Source organism: Panthera leo, chromosome C1 (genome assembly GCF_018350215.1).
Source record: "Panthera leo isolate Ple1 chromosome C1, P.leo_Ple1_pat1.1, whole genome shotgun sequence".
Lineage (NCBI taxonomy): Eukaryota > Metazoa > Chordata > Mammalia > Carnivora > Felidae > Panthera > Panthera leo.
The window spans coordinates 143,567,199-143,588,679 of record NC_056686.1 but is presented as its reverse complement, the minus strand read 5'-3'; the positions used below and the strand labels follow the sequence as shown (position 1 = coordinate 143,588,679).

Here is a 21,481-nt window from a genome sequence, read left to right as displayed (position 1 = left end):
GTGAGATCATGACCTGAGCCCAAGTTGGACGGTCAACCAACTGAGCCACCCGGGCACCCCTGTAATAACTTGATATAATTTGGGGAATTAAGATTAATAATTAATGTATGTGTTTTCCCTTGTCTATATTTTCCCTATTAGGCCCAACCATACATTTTGTTTTGGGAAACAGTTCTCAACTACCAGATTTCATGGGTCTCAGGTTCCACTGACTCACAGCCGTTCCTCCTCATCACGTCACCCCATGCAGCTCTCAATTCTATACGGATTGTGATCTTATAAAATGTTCTTGTGTGTGTGTCTGTGCATGTATATTTATGTGTATGTATGTTTATGTATATATACACTATTTACATATAGTAATCTTATCTCCCCATCCATATTATTATCTCTGAGGGGAGTAATACATGTTTCACTTTATGAAATTGAATTGCATCATCACATGTTTTACTTCATGAAATCAGCATAAGTCACATATAGTAAAAGACAAACAAACAAACAAACAACAACAACAACAACAAAACACACACACAAAAAAACCCAGAACTTAAATTTACCATTAAATCGGGGCTTACAAGGTTTAAGATGTTTTGCTGATCTTGGTGCTGATATATAATGACTTGACTGATTAATCTATTAATAGTGATATAGGGAAATCTAGAAAATTACACAGCATACACAAAATGTGTCTACCATGAGATGCAATTAGAAACCAAACGTGATTCCTTTTCTCAGTTCTGGCAAAGGGAAAACTGAAACAAAACAATGATTACTCAATTTTCAAACTATTTCATTCTACGTGTATTGTTTGTTGTGAATAATCCCTCTCAGCACTTCAACTCTCCACTTTGTTTATACATATTCAAGTAGACTGATGACAAATCCTTTAATCTTACAACAGAAACAAAGTCTAAAAGAGACTTCAGTGAGATCCTGAAGGCACTATGGTCCTTGATAGGTTAGCACAAACACAAGAGGCACAGAAGTCATTAATCAAAAGGGGCTGGTACAAGGTGTTCAGTAGGCATTTCTATTTACTCTTGACATGAAATTTTCCAGTTATTCCACATAGTTGTTTTGACTGGGGGGAATATCTGCTTTAATTGGTTGGTTTGACTCTTGACCTAGTTTTCACTCCACAGTATAATTGGGGAGATTTATGTGATCTGGAAGGGCACTCTAGAGCTGGTATTGTAACATCTCAAGATAAAGACTCTTGTATGCAAGCTGCTGTACGGCCTTTAAGTGTGCACCTGAGTTGCAAGAGATCACAGAGTCAACATGCCCAAGGAATCTACCCACTACTTGATAATTTAATGCTTAAAGCAAAAATAATCATTTTTATGGAAAAGAAAAGAAAGCATCAGATTCGAAATTGGAAAGCTATATTCTTGACTTGAGATAAAAACTGATTATAGAAATTGGAATAAGTCACTTAATCTTGAGAGGCCTCAGAAAACTCACATGTAAAAGAAGAGGAACTGAGGGTTGATAATGGCTAAATTTTCTTCCAGATTTCTAGGATTCAGATTGATCCCTTTGTATAGGGTCTATGACCACTTTTAGACATCATTTTTAGATAGGAATGACACATCTCCCCAAAATTTTAATCAACATTTCCCTACTTAGGCAAGTTGACTTGACTTTAGCTGTATTAGAAGTACATGCTGTGTAGATATTATTCTTTAAACATGAGAAAGTATGAAAGGGATAACACTATAATTATTATGAGGCAGTCATTGTGTGTATGTGCATGTTTTGGGAGTGTCCTATTTAAGAAAGGTCATAAATGTTATAAAACAAGGGCAATCACAAAAGTACTTTTCTTCTTTCAGAGAATTTTTCAGGAAATCACTATATATTAGAGTACTGTGAAGATTTTATTTTATTTTCATTTTTTATTTTTTTAATTTATTTTGAGATTGAGAGAGAGAGAGAGAGAGAGAGAGAGAGAGAGAGAGAATCTCAAGCAGGATCCTCACTGTGTCAGCACAGAGCCTGATGCAGGGCTTGATCTCATCAACCATCTGATCATGACCTCAGCTGAAATTAAGAGTTAAATGCTTAACCAACTGAGCCACCCAGGAGCCCCAGAGATTTTATTTTCATATCGGTATTAAATACAGACAATCCTGAATTGAACCTATACTATTTCATATTTCCCATCAATTTGCTACAAAAATATCTAGTTATCAAGTACTTTCCCTTCCAAAGTACTTTTCATCATTGGACATCCTGAATCTGTGATCTCTTTCCAACCTAGAAATACATTTCATGAAAGCCTCAAATTCAAAATGGACTCTTTTACACCTACTCATTTTCTATAGGACCTAACACATTAATACTGAAATAAGTCTGCCTTCCTTTCACTCCCCTCCTGCTCCCTTGCACCCTCAACTCTCAAGAGTCATTTGCTAAGTCTTTGGCAAAGTGACAACCCAACCATCTTTTTACTTTGCCTAAGACTTAGCAAATGACTCTTGAGAGTTGGGGGCAGAAGGGAGAGGGAGGGGAGTGAAAGGAAGACAAGGAAGGAGAAAATAGAGAAGAATGGAAGGGTGTGCTTATACTGGGTGTGGCTGGAAGTGGGGGAACTGTTTTGGAATAGAGCTGAGACAGTTTGAATATGAACCAGTGTGCATCAGAGGTAGGGTGAGATAGTAGGGGTTACAAACAGGAGCTTTTTAATCTCATCTCCCGCTCTCCTCATATACAAACACCCATTCCCATCAATTAAGATGCATAGTAGAGATACCTCCAACATATACACACCAACATTTTATAATGTACATTCTACTATCACCTTTTGCCTTCCAATGACTTCCTCTGCCTTGGAGCTGTCTGACCTTCAGAATTATAGCATATGATGGCCACTGTATTTCTCGGTGTCAGGAGAATTGCAACTTGTCATTATTCCACATCTTATCAGGACTGCTGACATTGAAGAAATTCCCAATTCTCCTCTAGATCCTGATGGTGTTATGGCAAATCTTGTATCTTCTGCTTAAATGACATGTATGAGTATAGCAGGCAAGAAATGAAGAACATAAAACAGCCTACCAGATATTGCAAATCCTCCGTAATATAAGGTGGCTCTGCTTAAGAAAATTAGTGTCTAGCTTGTCATATTTATAAAAAAGTATTGCTTTTTATATTAGCATAGGTTACTACAAGCAGATTAATTCATAAAAAAAGAGCAAGAGAAATAATATGTGAGACAGTCATACTCTTTTATCTTTCAACTATCAGTTTTAAAGTGTGATAAACACTAGAGGCTTTGGAAGTATTTTCAATGCATTTAAGGGGAATATTAATGAAGACAAAGGTACAATTATTGGAATTTGTGCTTTCCTCATTGTATAATTAATCCTATGAATAAATCTTGAATGTGGAAAAAAACTGTATTTAGATGCAATTTTTGAGAACTGGAGAAAAAGGGCCTGTGATTTATTAAATGATATTTGGGTCAGATAGTTTGCATTTTACCTTGGTGTCCTCCCATGTTGGATGATCTGATTGCCGGTCAGATACTAGTAACATCTGCTGCTTCCAGCCACAGAGCGGCTCCTGGCAGCTGCATGAAGCTGCCCTAGAATCCATGCCAAAACAGTCCTCTTTGAATATCAGTAGACCACCTGGGTACCCAGCTGCAGCGTGTGACAACATCTCCTGCCCTTTTTATGGATGCCAGAGATACTTAAAAAGTACTTGAATGGGGTAAGGGAAGAACCTTGGTACCTCAGAAAGAGTTATCCTTCAGTTACTTGATATCTCCATCTATAAACCGTCCACCTCCCTGGTTGCGGCCCCAGGATTTTAGATTAAATGAAATTTCCTGTGTAACTTGTAGAGTCGTCCAATGCTTTTCAAATGTATGGCCCTGAGAAGAGGAAATGACCTCTCCCCTCTCAAGCATTTTCCCTTAGGCCTTGGCTGGTGTCTTTGACAAACAGATACTAGACATTAACTTTGTGATAAGCACCATGCTGGGCTCTGGGGCGTAGAGGAAGAATAACCAAGCGCGGCTCTCTGTCTTCAAGTAGCTTGCAGCCCCGTCTAGTTGTGAGTGTTAGTACTGGGCACATTAAAGTCCAGTCATCAATTTGCATTTGACAGTTGAAGAGTAGTCTGTCCTGCCTACAACAAAAGGACTGTTTTAAGAGGCACTTATCCTAACCGTCATCCTTTCATGGACAGGATTTTCTTTTCTTAGTTTTTAGTCAGCTAGAGACATTTTGTTTCTTGTCCTGGACCTGAGACATTTTTATAGGAAGCTATAAGTTTTGCCTCAGATAAATACTTTCCCTAGGGAGCACATATAAAGCTCTAATGCTATCAGTGGAAAACTATGATTCCCTTCCAAAAATCACCTTACAGGCATCTTTTTCTTTTTTTCTTTTTCTTTTTTTTTGGTCATAAAATGCTTAGTGAGATAAATGTGAAAGATATAAAAATATCCATATTGATGTCACCTCCAGCACTCATTACAAATACCCACAAGACCCACCGTGAAGGAAAATAATATTGTACTTTGACAGTTTTTGATCTTTTAAAAATAAATTGGTAGTAGTCATTGTAGGCTGTATTACACTTTAAAAGGAGAGTGAAGAAGTAAGCCTGAAAATAGTCACGTTTAGCACGTTACTTTGCTCACTTTGTCACAAAAAAAAGAGAGTGCAGGGCAAAGTTTATTTATCCAGATATGATGCTTAAGCACAGTGAAGGTAAGTTTCCAGTCTCTGTTTCATTAGAATTGGAAGATGTTACTGTTTTGACATTTAAAGATTGTTTAATAGGGAACATCAATGCTCGTTCACATGCTTGCTGAAGATGTGTTTAATCCGAAACTTGCTCCTCTTAGCAAAACCTGTTATCAGGACCACCATCTCGGGAGAGAATTTCTGGCTTTCTACTTTTTTTGAATTCAAGAACAGCTGACCTGACTTTCTATGCATTTCCACCTTGAAACATCTCATATTGCCCTAGTTTCTTCTTTAGGAAAATGAGTCAACTCTCCCTTCCAAAATTAAACCCTGCCTTTGGGATCTTGAACTCAGAATAGGGGAGGACTAGACTAGGAGCAGAAGACATGGGTTTGATGTTCAGCCTTGCCAATTTCTATTTACATGACTTAGTTTCTTTGAAATTTAAAATCATTAGTTAAAGAATAAGACAGTAATGGGGCACCTGGGTGGCTCAGTCGGTTAAGCAGCTGACTTCCCACTTCAGCTCAGGTCATGATCTCACAGACAGTGAGTTCAGGTCCTGCATCGGGCTCTGTGCTGACAGCTCAGAGCCTGGAGCCTGCTTCAGATTCTATGTCTCCCTCTCTCTCTCTCTGCTCCTCCCCCACTTACGCTCTCTCTCTCTCTCTCTCTCTCTCTCTCTCTCTCTGTCTCTCAAAGATGAATAAATTTTTTAAAAAAATTAAAAAAAAGAATAAGACAGTAATGGCTACTCATCCACAGTGTTCTGGTACAGACATGGTGGAATAATGAGCACAAAACTTATAAACTAGGAAGTGTTGCACAGACAACCTTTATTATCTCTATAACAATCTTTCAACACCTGCAGGTATGTATCTCATCACTTGTGCCTTCTTTCTTTTTCAATATCACCTACTTTTTCTACTCTTTCCTATAAGCTTATAAAATAAAAGAATAGTAAATACAAAAGAATTAGTTTGGTCATATTTACCTTTAAGTTACTATGTGTTTTCTTTCTGATTTGCTGGGAAACTTCTTAAAAAGTTCTTTTCTCTACATATCTTCACAATCCAATTTTCTTCACATCTTATATTCTAGTATCTTGATTCTATCATCTGCAACTGCTCATAAAGTTTTTTATGAGCTTTCATTATTCTTTCTTACTTCTCTGCAACATTTGACACTGTTGACAATCACCATAACTTTCTAAGTTTTTTTTTGATATATATTTGTTCTTCTCTGACAGCTTTGACTTAGCATTCACTTTCTCTTTTATTCTCCCACCTCTAAATGTAGGTGCTACCTAAGGACATGTCTTGCTCTTCTGCTCTCCCTATTTTCTTTCTTGGCAAACTCATTGATCCTCACACGCTCATTTAATTATAAATTCTGTAAAGCTAACTCTCAAATCTGTCACCTTCCCTATACTTTGCCTCCACACTTGCAACACATTTCCAACTTCTTCAGGTACATGTTTAACTTTTCATGACCTTAAAGAGTCAAGAGTTTCTATTCTGTTCTCAAAATGAGGAAAGAAAGCGTGTAGCTCCTGGGGTCTTCTCTAAAGGGCCAGAAAATGATCTAGAGCATGATCAAGAAGTGTGAGTCTTACATCAGTCTTAATCACTATCCAAATACATCATTATAGAATTTCACTTTGCTCTTGAATAATTTATTTATGGATTCTTATATTAACTCAAGAATTCTAAAAGGTCTGATAATTGTTCAAATCCCAATAGCTTTGTTTGACCAGTTAAAAATACAGAATATAAAGTTGATTGGCCAATTAAAATACAGAATTTAAATATAAACATAAAGAACATGGTTGACCAATTAAATAGAGAAAAAAATACAAAATTGGAATTGCATATTGCTGGACTATGAAGTAATGAAATAAATAGAAAAATGTAGTCAAATTTTGGATAATGGAGTAGTTCGTGCAGAAACATATTTTAGCATTCAGACACATAATGATGAGAAGTGCTAATAATTCTACATCAATTTTTTTTAATGTTTATTTTTGAGAGAGGGAGAGAGAGAGCACAACTGGGGGAGGGGGAGAAAGAGGGAGACAGAGTATCTGAAGCGGGTTCTGTGCTGACAGCTGAGAGCCCAGTGTGGGCTCTAACCCACAGGTGGAACCCACGAGCCATGAGATCATGACCTGGGCTGAAGTCGGATGCTTAACAGACTAAGCCATCCTAGTGCCCCTCTACACCAAAATTTTTATTTCAATTTTACCCTATTTTCAGTGTAAACCAGTGGCTACTTTGATTGTAAAGGATTTTAAAATTTTTCAATTCATCAAGTTTGAATTTTTTCAGATGTAGTAAAACTGTTAATTTGGATTTATTTTTAAGGGTCATTTAAAAAATATATTAAAAATCTACAACTACCAAATAAAATAAAATTAAAAAGCTTAATAAAATATAAAAGTATAATAAAAAAGTTTAATAAAGTTTAAAAACACAAAGATACAACATAAAGTATCAGACTACCTTTCAAATGATACTTAAAACTCACTTTTATTGGTACTTAATACTCAATTTCTGAACAGTTGGATCAAAGTCTTCCCTCAACATTATTTCACACCTTCAAAAGAATCATTCCTAGTATCTAAAATCTGTTATTGCTGAAATCAGTCAGCCTTATTTAAATAAATCTCATAATTGGTTTCCTTTTTTAACTACATTTCTGGTTGACTAGAACAACAGTAAAACGATTGGTAGTCATGTACTTAAGATAGACATCACTAAGTGTGACAGTATAATCATAGCTTAAGATGTTGCACATTTATTGCAGTAGTTACCATAGAGATTTAAATTTAGCTCTTTAATAAAAAGTGCATGAATTCAATTCTGAATGCATTAAGTTTGGCTAGCAAGGTGCACTAGGTTTCTCAACTGAATGCACTTATATAAAAACAACAGTTTTGGAACTCTGTCCTAAAATTTTTTAAGGGAGCAAATATGGGCTTATAAAAATAATAGGCTCAATTTCATGAGTTTTTAATGGATACTTCATTAATTGTCACTTGAATCGTAGTTCCGCAAAATACGTATTTCATGATTTAGTTATATGTTATTCATGTAATTTTCAAGAGGGAAAATAAAAGGTGGGGAGACCAGATATTCTAGCCTAAACTTAGGTATGGCTCCAAGCACAAAGCAGGGCCACAGGAATACAGATCTGAGAGCTTGCCAGTTTCTAGCCCCTGTTCCTCTCCTCTCTCCTTGTCTACAAGACAAGACCCTTGGATTTTTAATTTATAGATTCTTCCCTGACTATCCTCCATCACAGAAATCTGTCTTTCTTTTGAACTTGATGCACTTTATATCTGAACTGGCAGACAATACCTAGACCATACTGGACTCTCTAAGAGAGATCAAGAACCACATCTCTTATATAGAACAACCACACTGTGTAATGCAGGTCTAAGTTTATAACTATATTTATTGATGGGTAAAATGAGGGTAGGTTGATACCTGGCTGCTACAGAGAGGTAACCTGAAGTATAATACAAACATTACAAAGGGCATTAAAGATAAAACTAAATCTATGGGGGAGAAAACTCCTCATATATTTAACCCATGCTGAGACGTATTATGATCATATATGTGTAAAAGAATTCTACAAAGTGCTATGTAAATGTAAAGTCTCATCAAAAAATAAACACCATTTTTGTTCATTTCTACATCTCTAGTAGCTAGTACAGTGCTTAGTACATAGCAGGTACATATTAACTATTGGCTTAATCAATCAATCAATCAAATATTGTTCTGAGAGACTGATTATTTCTTAATCCTTGAACAAGAAAACTTTCCTTCTCCAAAAGCCTTAGGATATTTGTGATCTTATTTGGAATGAGAGAATTCAGCTCATCATTTCATAGTTGTCTAAGACCTTTTGTATTTACTCCATCTTGCATTCTGCTCTACCTTGAATATTTTCCCTCAGAATAAATCCTTGTGCAGCTGGATTCTTGCTGTCAGTTCGGTCTTAGCTAAAATGCCTCCCTAGAAGTCTTCCCTGACTACTCTAACATAGTGCAGGTCTCCACCTCTCGTATTATTTTCTTCAGTGCACTTGTCATTACCTGAAACTAAGGGATTAATTTTCTTTACGGATTTATTGTCTATCATCATCCTCTAGCATAAGATCTAAATTACCATGAGTATATTTTCTGAACTAAGTTCGCACACTTCATTTGAATTTAATGTCAGGTTTATTTCTTTTAATCAAACACAGTATATGTCAATGATTCTTTGAATGTCAATACTAGAAATCTGTTCAGAAGTTATTTACTTTAACTTGCCCTTTCCATGAAGAAAAAATAGAACCTTAATTTGTAAAATAAATAGTTTAAATCTAATTCACAGCAGCACACATTTAGATACAAAAAGAAAGTTAAACATTTCATTATCAGAATATTTTAGATGCCCTTCAAATGTAAATCAGTAGGATAATTGCCTTACTTCTCAGGACCATTTTTTAATGATTAAGTACACTTGATGGGAGGTGTTAGTAAGCTTAGCCATAATGAAACGTGTCAAACTTTTCTGTGCAATACTTCTGAGCAAATTAACATTCTTCATATAGCTCTTTTTACTGCCATAAATTCAAACAGTTAAACTGAGGTCTTTCATATTTAGGATCAGAAGGATCATAAAGATTTTTATAGTTCATGTGGGTGTGCATAAGGTATCTGTACATGTTAGCAGAGAAGCGTCAAAAAACAGTCACAGAATTGGGGTGTGTTTCCCAACATTTCACATATTTGTCTCTAATACTGATTGTTAAGTTTCTCAATGCACAAAAACTCACTGAAAAAGCCAGGTATACCTGGCTTATTGATATATACAGGGAAATTCTGCCTAGAATGTTTGAAATATTCCTGTATTTGTTAAAGAACAATATTGCCAAAGATGCTGTTATCACAGTTTGGAAATCAATAGCTTCTTCTTGGTGTACCTTTATTTCCATTAAACAGTTTAATCCAAGAAGATTGAACAAAACTTAGAGTGATCTTTAAAAAAATATATTTCCAATGTGTATTTCCAAATAAAATTATAAAAATGTAATTCATCTCTGCTTTATACATTTATGGAAACAAAAATGTATTATTTTATATCATTTTAATTCAATTTCTTCCTCTTTCTATGCATTTAATTCCTATCCATGTTCCAGAGTTTCATAATTTCCCACTTCTCTTAATTATCTGAGCCCCAATTCCTTCAGGATGTCTGGTGAGCATCACTCAGCACTCATTTGCAATACAGACATTTATGCTATAAACTTCTGAAATACATACATTTTTTATCACGTTATATCCTTCCTTTATAATAACTACTACTAAAGATGCACATTCCGGGTCTTCAAAAATATTTATTCTGAAGAGTATTTTCATTAGTCTTATTCATTATTCACATTCACCTAGACTTCATAGATAGATAAATAGATAGATAGATAGATAGATAGATAGATAAATGGATAGAATAGCAAATAGAGTGTAGACAGAATGGGAAAGACATTAGATGAGTGTATTTCCAGGTTGGTAAATATAGTACACGTTTACATTTTCCAAAGAAACACTCACGTGATAAGACTGTGAGAAGTTATGAAAAAGAAGCAGTAAATGTTAGTTCGAGAAGGCTTTAGACTGTGAATGGTACAGACAACACAAAAAATTATTTTTCAAAAAAACACTTTAAGAGATAATTAAGTGACTATTAAAAACAGTCAGGGATTAATAACAAGTTCTGGCATCCCTAAGTCTCCTACAATGCCTTATATTTCTAAAAATATGTCTCCATGTAGTATGTTTGGAAGGTGAAGAATCATGTCAATGACCATCCAATATAAGTTTATACTCATATCTGGTTTTGTGCGCCAGAATAGTTTAAATGAAGAGGTATAGCTACCACATCAAAATAACCAAGCCTTAGACTATTACAATCTTTAAAAGCCAAACAAGTTCTGTTAATGTTTGCTAACATTCTTCTAAAGTTTAATTAATATATAATTTCCTGTTATTCACCTGTTTTTTCTAAGGAACCATATGAAATCAGGTATTTGTTGTAATTAACATTCAAAATAAAATTCTAGAACATTTATTTTGGAAAAATTGAGTCCTATATAGACGGCTTAATTGAATACCATATGGCTCCTACTGACCCAAATGCTTAAACATATATAATAGATGTAATACAGTCTTTAGAAACAATGTCTCAGCTACATCTTACCTGGAGATATTTTATTCTGTGGTTTTAATTAAATAAAGAATAAAGTGCTTGAATAAAGAGATATGTTTAAACAATGGTTTAGGGTAGAGTGGTTGCCCAGATGCCAGAAGAGCTAATTATAAGCACAGAAGCTAAACATTTTTAGGTTTAAGTTTAAGGTTTATCTTGCACCAAATAGGTAACCAGAGGGAAGTCTGATGGACCAAATAATCATTAATATTGGTTTATAGTCTTTAATGAGTCTACATATGAACATGATCTCATTTATGATCTCTTAGCTTTTTTTTTAGAAAAGAGGTTATAAGGGTACACATTTTCACCTATGAGATGAATAAGTTCTGTGATCTAACGTACAGTATGGTGACTATACTTAATAATGTTATATTACATACTTGAAATTTGGTGAGAGTGGATCTTAACTTGTTCTTGTCTCTCTCTCTCTCTCTCTCTCACAACACACACACACACACACACACACACACACACACACACACAAGTGACTTTCTTAGGTGATGGATGTGTTCATTAGTTTGATAGTGGTAATCATTTGACAAAATATATTGTCAAATCGTGTTGGAAACTTCAAATATATACAATTTTTATTTGTCAATTATACCTCGATGAAGCTAGGGGAAAAAGAGGCTAAGAAATCTCTATATTAACATGAAGAAAGTGCTTTATTATATTTAAAGGAAAGGGTTCCACAAAATCACGTCCACCAAAATTGTGGACAACACATGAATCTGGTGAGATTAAGCTCACTTAACTGAAATATTTCCATGATAATCCAGTTTCTATGGCCAAATAAACGAACACAGTCAAGTTTTACACACTGACAATCCATTCTGCTCAAATTTGCATGAAATAAATTTAAAAAAAGGCAGAGTTCTAAAAAATAATTAGATTTTTTGTTTAAAGTGATTTCTAACAAATTATCATAACTGAAATTTTTACTTGTCAATATTTGAATTGTGTGGACCTTTCTAGGAAGTTCTTTACTTTCTTTAAATACTTTCAAGAACCTGGATACTATAATCCCCCAAAAGTCTACAAACTTCTTTGGCTCATTTACCATACTTTTCTGTTCAGTAAGAACCTTTGCCTTTCATTTTTCCATTATTTATTATGTCAGCTCCATTTCTTTTCCACTTCATTGCTTGTGCAATTTGGAAATAAATGGATTTCACATCATAAGACATTCCACTTGGTTATATCCTTCAGATAAATATACTGCTGTTTTCATTGTGATTTGGAAGAAAAAGAAAATTGGGGCATTTAAAGAAAATTCCATCCTGCTGATTAAAATGTTGGTTATTGACAAAATAGCTGATATTTTAAGGGTAATGATAATAATAAAATTCATATTTCCATAGTATGGTAGAGCTTATTGAAAAGCTCAATAAATCTCATTTAATCCACACAATTTGCCCTGAAATTATTAGACTCTGATAAACATGGTATTTAAAAGTAACTGGGCTAACATGTAGTGAGAATCTAGACTAAAGTAGAGAGGTCTACAGTTGACTAGATAGCATCTATTACATTTTCCCTTCATTTCTTTCTCCTTGGAGGATGTCTGCAGAGTGTGTGTGTGTGTGTGTGTGTTCATATTTTTACAGCTTTATTGAGTATAATTAACATATATTGAACTGTATATACGTATGCAAAACCATCACAACAATAATGATAAATGAATACATCCATTACCCACCGAAGTTTTCATGTGCCCCCTCCTTCCACTTCTCCTCTCCCATCCCAATAGCCTATTCCTGGACAACTTACCTGCTTTTTGTCACTTGCGGATTAGCTTGAATTTACTAAAATTTTATATGAATTGTCTCATACAGTATGGAATCTATTTGGTCTAGCTTGTTTGATTCAGTGTTAATTATTTCAAAATTCAAAATTTTGTAGGGTGTATCAATAGTTCCTTTATTTTTCTCAGTAGTACTCCATGTATGGATAATCCATAGTTTATCCATTCACCTTTTGATGGGCATTTGGATTGTTTTTGGCTTTTGGCTATTGTAAATAAAACTGCTATGAACATTAGTACACATCTCTTTGTATGAACTTATGTTTTCCTTTCCTTTGAGCAATAGCTAAGAGTCGCTTAAGAAAAAGGAAAAACAGGGTGCCTGGGTGCCTCAGTCTGTTGAATGTCTGATTTCGGCTCAGGTCATAATCTCATGGTTCAGCTCAGGTCATATTCTCATGGTTGTGAGTTCAAGCCCCGCATCGGGCCCTGTGCTGACAGCTCAGAGCCTGGAGCCTGCTTCGGATCCTGTGTCTCCCTCTCTCTCTCTCTCTGCCCCTCACCTGCTAATGCTTTGACTCTCTCTCTCTCAAAAATAAAAATAAAAGTAAAACATTTAAAAAGAAAAAAAAGTAAAAATGTTTCCCAGTTATTGTACCATTTTACACTCCCAGCTCCATTGCGTGTATAGTCCTTCCAAATTCTCACCAACATGGTCCTTTTTAACTTTTGCAATTCTAATAGATGCATAGTGTTATTTCATTATGGCTTTAATTCCATTTGTCTAATAACATTAAGGATTTTCTCATGTGCTTACCTGTCATCTTTATGCCTGCCTTAGTTAAGTGTCTGTTCAAAGCTTTGAGCCATTTTCTAATTGGGTTGTTTTTTTTTTTTTTTTAATATTGAGTTTTAAGTGTCGTTTTTTTTTTTTCTGATACAAGTCTATTATCAGGTATATTATTTGTTGACAATTTCTTCCTATTGAGTGCCTTGTCCTTTCAATGTCTTGATGGTGGCTTTAAACAGCAAAAGTTTTCACCTTGATGAAGTCCAATGTATCAATTTGTACTTCTATGGGTTGTCTACTCAAAGGTAGAAAAGTTTTTCTCTTACACTTCCTTTTATAATTTTAGGTTTTATATTTTGAATTAATTTTTAAATAGTGTGAGGTATGGATTTAAGAAATTTTTGTCCACATGGATATCCAGTTGTTCCAGCAATATATATTGACAATACTCCCCTTTTTTTACTCATTTGTTTTTATTCTTGTAATGTCTGTCAAGTTTTGCGATTTGAGTTTGCAGTTAGTAATAGTTAGGAGTTAGTTAGGAGTTAGTAGTTTGAGTTAGGAGGTATTATATCCTCTTCAGTTTTCTGGAAGTTTGAGTAGAACTGTTTGTATTTCTGCCCAAAATGCTTGGTAGAATCTACCAGTGAGGTCATCTGACATAGAGTTTCTTTTGTAAAATTTTTTTTACATCACAAATTTCATTTCTTTCCTTGATACAGGGGTATTTGCTTGATTTATGTTTTCTTGTAAGCATTGATAGGTTGAGTCTTTTGTGGAAGTAGTCTATTTTATCGGAGCTGTCAAGTTTGTTGTCATAATATTGTTAATAATATTACTTTATAACACTTTAAATATTTGTAGAATCCATAATGAAGTTAGCTTGCTCATTCTTAATATTGGTATTTTGTGTCTTCTCTCTATTTTTCCTATTAAATTTGGCTAGAAATTTATCAGTTTTATTGATCTTCTCAAGGAAACAGCTTTTTATTTCATTGCTTTCATCTAAACTTTTCCTCTTTTATATTTCATAATTTTGGCTTCAATCTTTATTATTTCCTTTTTTCTTAGATATTTTGGGTTTACTCTCATTTTCCCCCCTATTTTATGAATGTGGAATCTGAACTCATTAATTTTAGATCTTATTTTCTTGTTTCTAATATAGATGTTTAATGCTATGAATTCCCTCTAAGTATTGCTTTAGTGGTACCACAAACTTTAATATGCTGTGTTTTCATTTTCATTCAGTTAAAAAATGATTAATTTCATTTTTGACTCCTTTTTTGATCCACAGGCTATTTAGAAGTGTATTGTACCAAAAAACAAATAATCCGATGAAGAAATGGGGAAAAGACATGAACAGAAACTTTTCCAAAGAAGACATCCAAATGGCTAACAGACACATGAAAACATGCTCAACATCACTCATCATCAGGGAAATACAAATCAAAACCACAATGAGATATCACCTTACACTATCAGAATGGCTAAAATTAACAACGCAGGCAACAACCAATGTTGGCGAGGATGTGGAGAAAGGGGAACACTTTTGAGCTGATGGTAGGAATACAAACTGGTGTTGCCACTTTGGAAAACAGTATGGAGGTTCCTCAAAAAATTAAAAATAGAACTACCCTATGATCCAGCAATTACACTACTAGGTATTTATCCAAATGATACAGGAGTATGGATTCAAAGGGGCATATGCACTCCAATGTTCATAGCAGCCACTATTGACTATAACAAAAGTATGGAAAGAGTCCAAAATGTCCATCAACTGATGAATGGGTAAAGAAGATATGACATATATTTATATACAATGGAATAATACTCGGTGATCAAAAGGAATGAAATCTTGCCATTTGCAACAATGTGAATGGAGCTAGAATGTATTATGCTAAGTGAAATAAGTCAGTCAGAGAAAGACAAATATCATATAATTTCACTCATATATGGAATTTAAGATACAAAACAGATGAACATAAGGGAAGGAAGCAAAAATAATATAAAAACAGGAATGGAAACCATAAGAGGCTCTTAAATACAGAGAAGCAACTGAGGATTGCTGGCAGGGTATTGGGTTGAGTGAGGGGCTTAAGGGGTCAGGGGCATTAAGGAGGACACTTGTTGGGATCAGCACTGGGTGTTATATGTAAGTGATGAATCACTAAATTCTATTCCTGAAATGATTATTACACTACGTGTTAACTAACTTGGATTTAAATGCTAAATAAATAAATAAATAAATAAAATATAAGGAACTGATACAATTCAACACCCAAAAATCAAATTATCCACTTAAAAACGGGCAGAAGACATGAACAGACCTTTCTCTAAAGAAGACATCCAGATGGCCAACACATACATGTCAGGGTGCTCAACATTACTGATCATCAAGAAAACGTAAAGCGAAACTACGATGAGGTGTCACCTCACACCTGTCAGAATGGTTAAAATCAAAAACACATGAAACAACAAGTGTTGTTGGAGGATGTACCATCGTTGCTAGGAATGTAAAGTGGTACAGCCACTGTAAATGCTCCTCAAAAAAATAAATTCAGCAATCACACTACTGGGTATTTACCCCCAAAATACAAAAACACTAATTCAAAGGGATACACACCCCTATGTTTATAGCAGCATTGTTTACAATAGTCAAATTATGGAAGCAACCCAAGTGTCTATTGGCAGATAAATAGATAAAGACCACATTATATATATATATATATATATGTATATATATATGAAATATTATAATATTCATAATTTCATTATATATTCATGAAATATATAATATTTCATATATATACATATTATATATAATATATACATTCTATGTATATGTATATATATATATAATATGTATATATATGAATATTATTCAGGCAAAAAAAAGAAAGAAAGAAATCTCGCCATTTGCAACAACAGAGATGGAGCCACAGAGGATTATGCGAAGCAAAGTAAATTAGCTGGAGAAAGACAAACACCATATGATTTCACTCATATGTGGAATTTAAGAAATAAATAATCAAAGGAAAAAAGAGAGAGGAAGGGAGAGACGGAGGGAGGGAGGGGGGAGAGAGAGAGAGAGAAGGGAAGAGAAACAGACTCAATTGTAGGGAACTAACGGATGGTTACCAGAGGGGAGGTGGGTTGGGAGGTGGGTGAAATAGGTGATGGGGATTAAGGAGGGCACCTGTGGTGATGAGCACTGGGTGATGTATGGAAGTGTTGGATCACTGAATTGTATACCTGAAAAAGTGTATGTTAACTATACTGGAAATAAAATTTTAACCCTTAGTAAAAAATTTAAAAAAGACGTGTATGATACAGTTTCCCAATATTTATCTTTCCCCATGCCCCATGAATCACTCTGGCGGGAGAGTACAGGCACTATTGCTGGTCCTGAGTCAGCACTGGGCAGTGAGGCCTCTAATCTTACTGACGGTTCTTTCCTCAAACTTAGTTGTTTTCTCACACATAGGCACTATCAGTGCTCAATGTGTCCTAAGTTCTGTCTGTGCAGCTCTCCTTCCAATATTCTGTCCACCAAATTCTATCCTGCCCAGGTCTCCTCCAGAACTCAGCTTTATCTTCTCAACTCAGGAGTACAGTGGCATCTGCTGAGGTCCTCCTTCTGGCGCTGACTTCTAGGCACTTTTTCAAGGCAGTAAGCTGGGGCAAACATAAGGGCTCTCCTTTTTTGGTTCCCATCTCTGAGACCATTGTCCTGCGTGATTCGCTGTCCCATGTCATGAAAGTCTTATTTCACACATTTTGTCCATTTTTGATTGATTTAGGTGTGTGTTTAAATCTTACATATTATACCAAGTCTAAATAACATTTTTTCAACTGAAATTTTTATTTAAACTGCTTTATGAGCATGGGGAAATAAAGTCTAGGTTCTTAATGCCTGTAGTTATCTCAAAGGATGCTATAGCAGTGTAAAAAAAACAAAAACAAAAAAAAAGTTGTTTTTTTTTTTGTTTTTTTTTTTCTTTTCTAAATGTGATCGCTTTTCTGGCCAGAGGAGTTTTAGAAGCACACCTCGACTACCGCTTAGAGCAACAGCACTTTATGTAAGTATTGCATACTCTTGTTTTAAAGGGATTTTCATGTATACTCTCTCATTTGATTATTTGTATTCAAGGCCAGATAATTAAGGTCAAGGTTGTTACGAAGTGATGCTCAGGAGTGTCATGACTTGGTCATGACAGCTGCCACTGATGACACACTTTATGTGGGGTAAGTAGGGTACTTAGCACTGTATATACAATCTCATTTAATCTTCCCCAAACACATATCAGGAAAGTGCCACAATCTTCCTTTGCCCAGATATAAACAAGCTAAAGCTTAGAGGACAAGCTACCTTGTCCAAATTTATACAACTGTTAAGTGCTCCAGCCAGCTCTTGAACTCAGGCTGTCTGACTCCCAGATGATTCTTGTAACCCTAGTCTACCTTTCATGGAAGTGGGATGCTCCTCTGGTCACCTTCTTACTCTCTTTTTCCATAACCCCAATTGGTTCCACAATGGTACATTAGCTGATTTTAAAATGAACAAAATACTGTGCACTCTTGGAAATACTGATCCTGTGCTATTGCTCATAAAAGGCAAGGACTTTTGGTTATAATGCTTCCTGGGTGGTACTTATGTTGACATCAGGGATATCATTTAAAGACAGATGATTCTTTTGGTGGTAAATTCATACCATACTGGGTCCATTTTGCCACCAGTTATTTTTAAGTATATTCATTTCTGAGTTCTTCCTATCTAAAATTTCAACCCCTACCCATCTCCAATGTTTACCATTTCATATTCCTCTTCCTTTCCTTGTTTTTTTCTCTTTAACACTTATCACTAATACATTAATATATTTCATTTCTTTTGTGTATTATTTGTCTCCACTAAAATTAAGTGCCATAAGGACATACAGTTTTCTCTGTTTTGTTTACAACTGTATCCTGTATAACTAGTGAATAGGAACTCAATAAATATAGGTTGAATAAATTAACATGTATGTTTAGACAATATTCTCAGAATTTATGATATTTCAATGACTGTTACATAATGGAGTGGAGGGCAGTATATGAGACTAAATTTTTAGAAGAATTAGGAGCTACCTGTACATATTTGCCCATCCATATTTGGATGTCATCTACCATAAGAGGCTAAAGCCTGTAGGAGGAAGATAAGATTACTAGATGACACAACCATTTCAGAACTGTGGAGGAAGATCACATTTACCTGTTAGCTTCTCCTAATACTATCAGCTGTTAGGACTGTCAGATTAGGAAGACATACATCTTAATGGGAAGGTAGTACTATGCTAGTAGCATAGCCACTGGTCTCATAATGGTGGAGTTCAATTCTCAACGACTCTACTTACAAGGTTTGTAAGTATTAGAAGTCACTGTTTTTTTTTTTTTTTTATGCCAAAGATGTTTATCTTGAAACTTCAAGGAGTTCGTTAACCCTTTAAAACTGTATTTAGCCCTATTTTGTGTGAGGGAATGGATGTATCTTTCTTGGGAAATCTAGAGTTTTCATCAAATTTTCAATATTTCCCAGTACTTTTAATACTCTGGGCATCAAATATCAAGCTATATTGTTATAAGTAAATCCACACAAATATATTCCTTTGGGTTGGCTTGGAATCCTTAAGGCCAGCCAAAATCCTAATATTTTGCAAGTGCTTAATATTTCTATGTTTTTTCCTTGCCCTACCTACATAGACTAGAGCTACAAAACAACACGAGCTTCACCATTATTATAATCACCTTTTCACAATGAAGGTTAAATGATTTGCCTATACTAACATTTCAGAGACCAGAAAACCTCAAACATATATTTATAAAAGAAATGATCCACATTTTATTGTCAATAATACTTATGTATCTCTCAAAGAAATGATTCTGTGAAAGTAAAAGCATCATGCCTTATTCACGTTTGTAGCCTCAGTATCTGAAAAATGAACATACAACATGTTTAATATATGTCAGTTGCATAATGATTGACCTGGATATTAGCTTCAGGCCATCTGAGTTTAAGTGCTCAACACATTATCATTTCATTAAGTCACACACCTTTTCATAAAATTAATCTAAAGAGAGAGTCTCATTCTTTTGCTTATATACTGTCTAGTATTTTCTCTTACCCAATATCTTCCTCAGCTAGAGTACTAATTCTTAAGTGTACATTTACATTCATGTCATAGAAAGAAAAGTAAAACATGAATGAAGAGTCTAATAGAAAGCAAAATATATGTTTTGTTTCTATTGAAAGGATATGGAAACTAAAGACAGTGATGTGTTTTAAAATATTCAAAAAACAGTCACTTATTACCAGAGTCCTCCCATATCCATGGGGGATATGTTCTAAGACCCCCAGTGGATTCCTGAAACCAAGGATGCCACTGAACCATATATGTATATATACTATGTTTTCCTTCTATACATACATGCCTATGATAAAGTTTAATTTAAAAATTAGGCATAGTAAGGGATTAACTCTAATCACTAATAATGATATAGAACAATTATAACAATATACTCTAATAAAAGTTACATGAATGTGGTCTCTCCCTCTCTCTCTCTGGTAATACTGTATTGTATTCATCCTTCTTCTTGGGATGATGTGAGATGGTAAATGCCTATGTGATGAGATGAAGTGACGTGAATGATATAGGCATTGTGACATATCATTAAGCTACTACTGACCTTCTGACAATATGTCAGAAGGAAGATCATCTGTTTCTTTACTATAGTTGACCACAGGTAACTGAAACCATGGAGAGCAAAACCACAGATATGGGGGAGTTACTGTACTCTATTTCTTAGTAATCTCAACCAACCAATCACAACCAACTTCCTGTGTCATTTTCTAGAAATCTAATCATTCTTAAGGCCACCAGTTGCATTCACTCTGTCCTCCTAGTATCTGCTTTGCCTACCATATTCTCAAATCCCTCTTTTTGGAACTTTTATATTTCTGTTGTATTTCCTGATCATGTTCTCCTGGTTTCTCATAATACTCCACCAAGTTCCTCCCTAATGCATCTTTCAATTAGTTAGATGAAGAGTATCCATCCACTAGGTGAACTATGTGATGAAAGTAAGGGGAGTTCCTTGGCAGAGAATCAAGCTTAATGAGTGAGGAGAAAAGATGTGAATAAGAATCTTAGGGGAAAAGGTTGGCAGTAGGATGACAGATAATAGCAATATTGGTATGCTGATTTTTTTTTCCTTATGTGATCCCAGCACAACATCTAAGGAACGTTGGTTAATGAATGAATAAATACTCTCATCACTACATCTCAGGGTAAGAACAAAACTTTTTTTCAGTTTTTACATACCCACACTCCCTTTTTCCTTCCTTCCTTCCCTTCCTTTCCTTCTTTCCTTTCTTCCTTCCTTCCTTCCTTTTCTTTATTTTGTTCTTCTTTTATTAACTACCATCTCTTATTTACTCCACTTTGAGAACTACACCAGGTAAAAAGCTTGGGTCCCCAAATGTCCCTAAAGGTTGTGTATCATGTGCCTGACGTCAAGAATATATTCCTGAGTATGGTATGAAATCTTGTAGAGCAAATTCTAATCTGACTATAAGTATATAAGCAAATATGGAAACAAGAACAATCCATTAACTAATGGTATTCTCAGACATTTGGCTATAAGAAAGGTTTATAGGCAAAAAATATATAACAAGGCCATTTCTGTGCTCCTAAAATGATCCAGACTATCTGAGATTCACTAAATTCCATATTATATAAATTCAAAGTAATTCTTATTTTCAGATATTGACCTTTCTTACAGAACATCAAATATAGTTCTATTTTATTAGTGAAAAACAAACTTTACTTTCTAAATGAGAAATTAAGTCATAACTCTTGAACTTCATAGATAAATATATCTAAATACTAATAATTTCATTACACAATTTTAGCAAAATCAATACAATGTTTTGAATATTTCATGTTAAATTCTA

At 34.6% G+C, this 21,481-nt stretch overlaps 1 protein-coding gene across 2 annotated transcripts in view; it reads right to left on the bottom strand.

Moving 5' to 3' along the window:
- Nucleotides 1-21,481, bottom strand: part of GALNT13 (polypeptide N-acetylgalactosaminyltransferase 13) — a 503,024-nt gene that overhangs the window by 176,897 nt on the left and 304,646 nt on the right. The gene's annotated exons all lie outside the window — the stretch shown is intronic.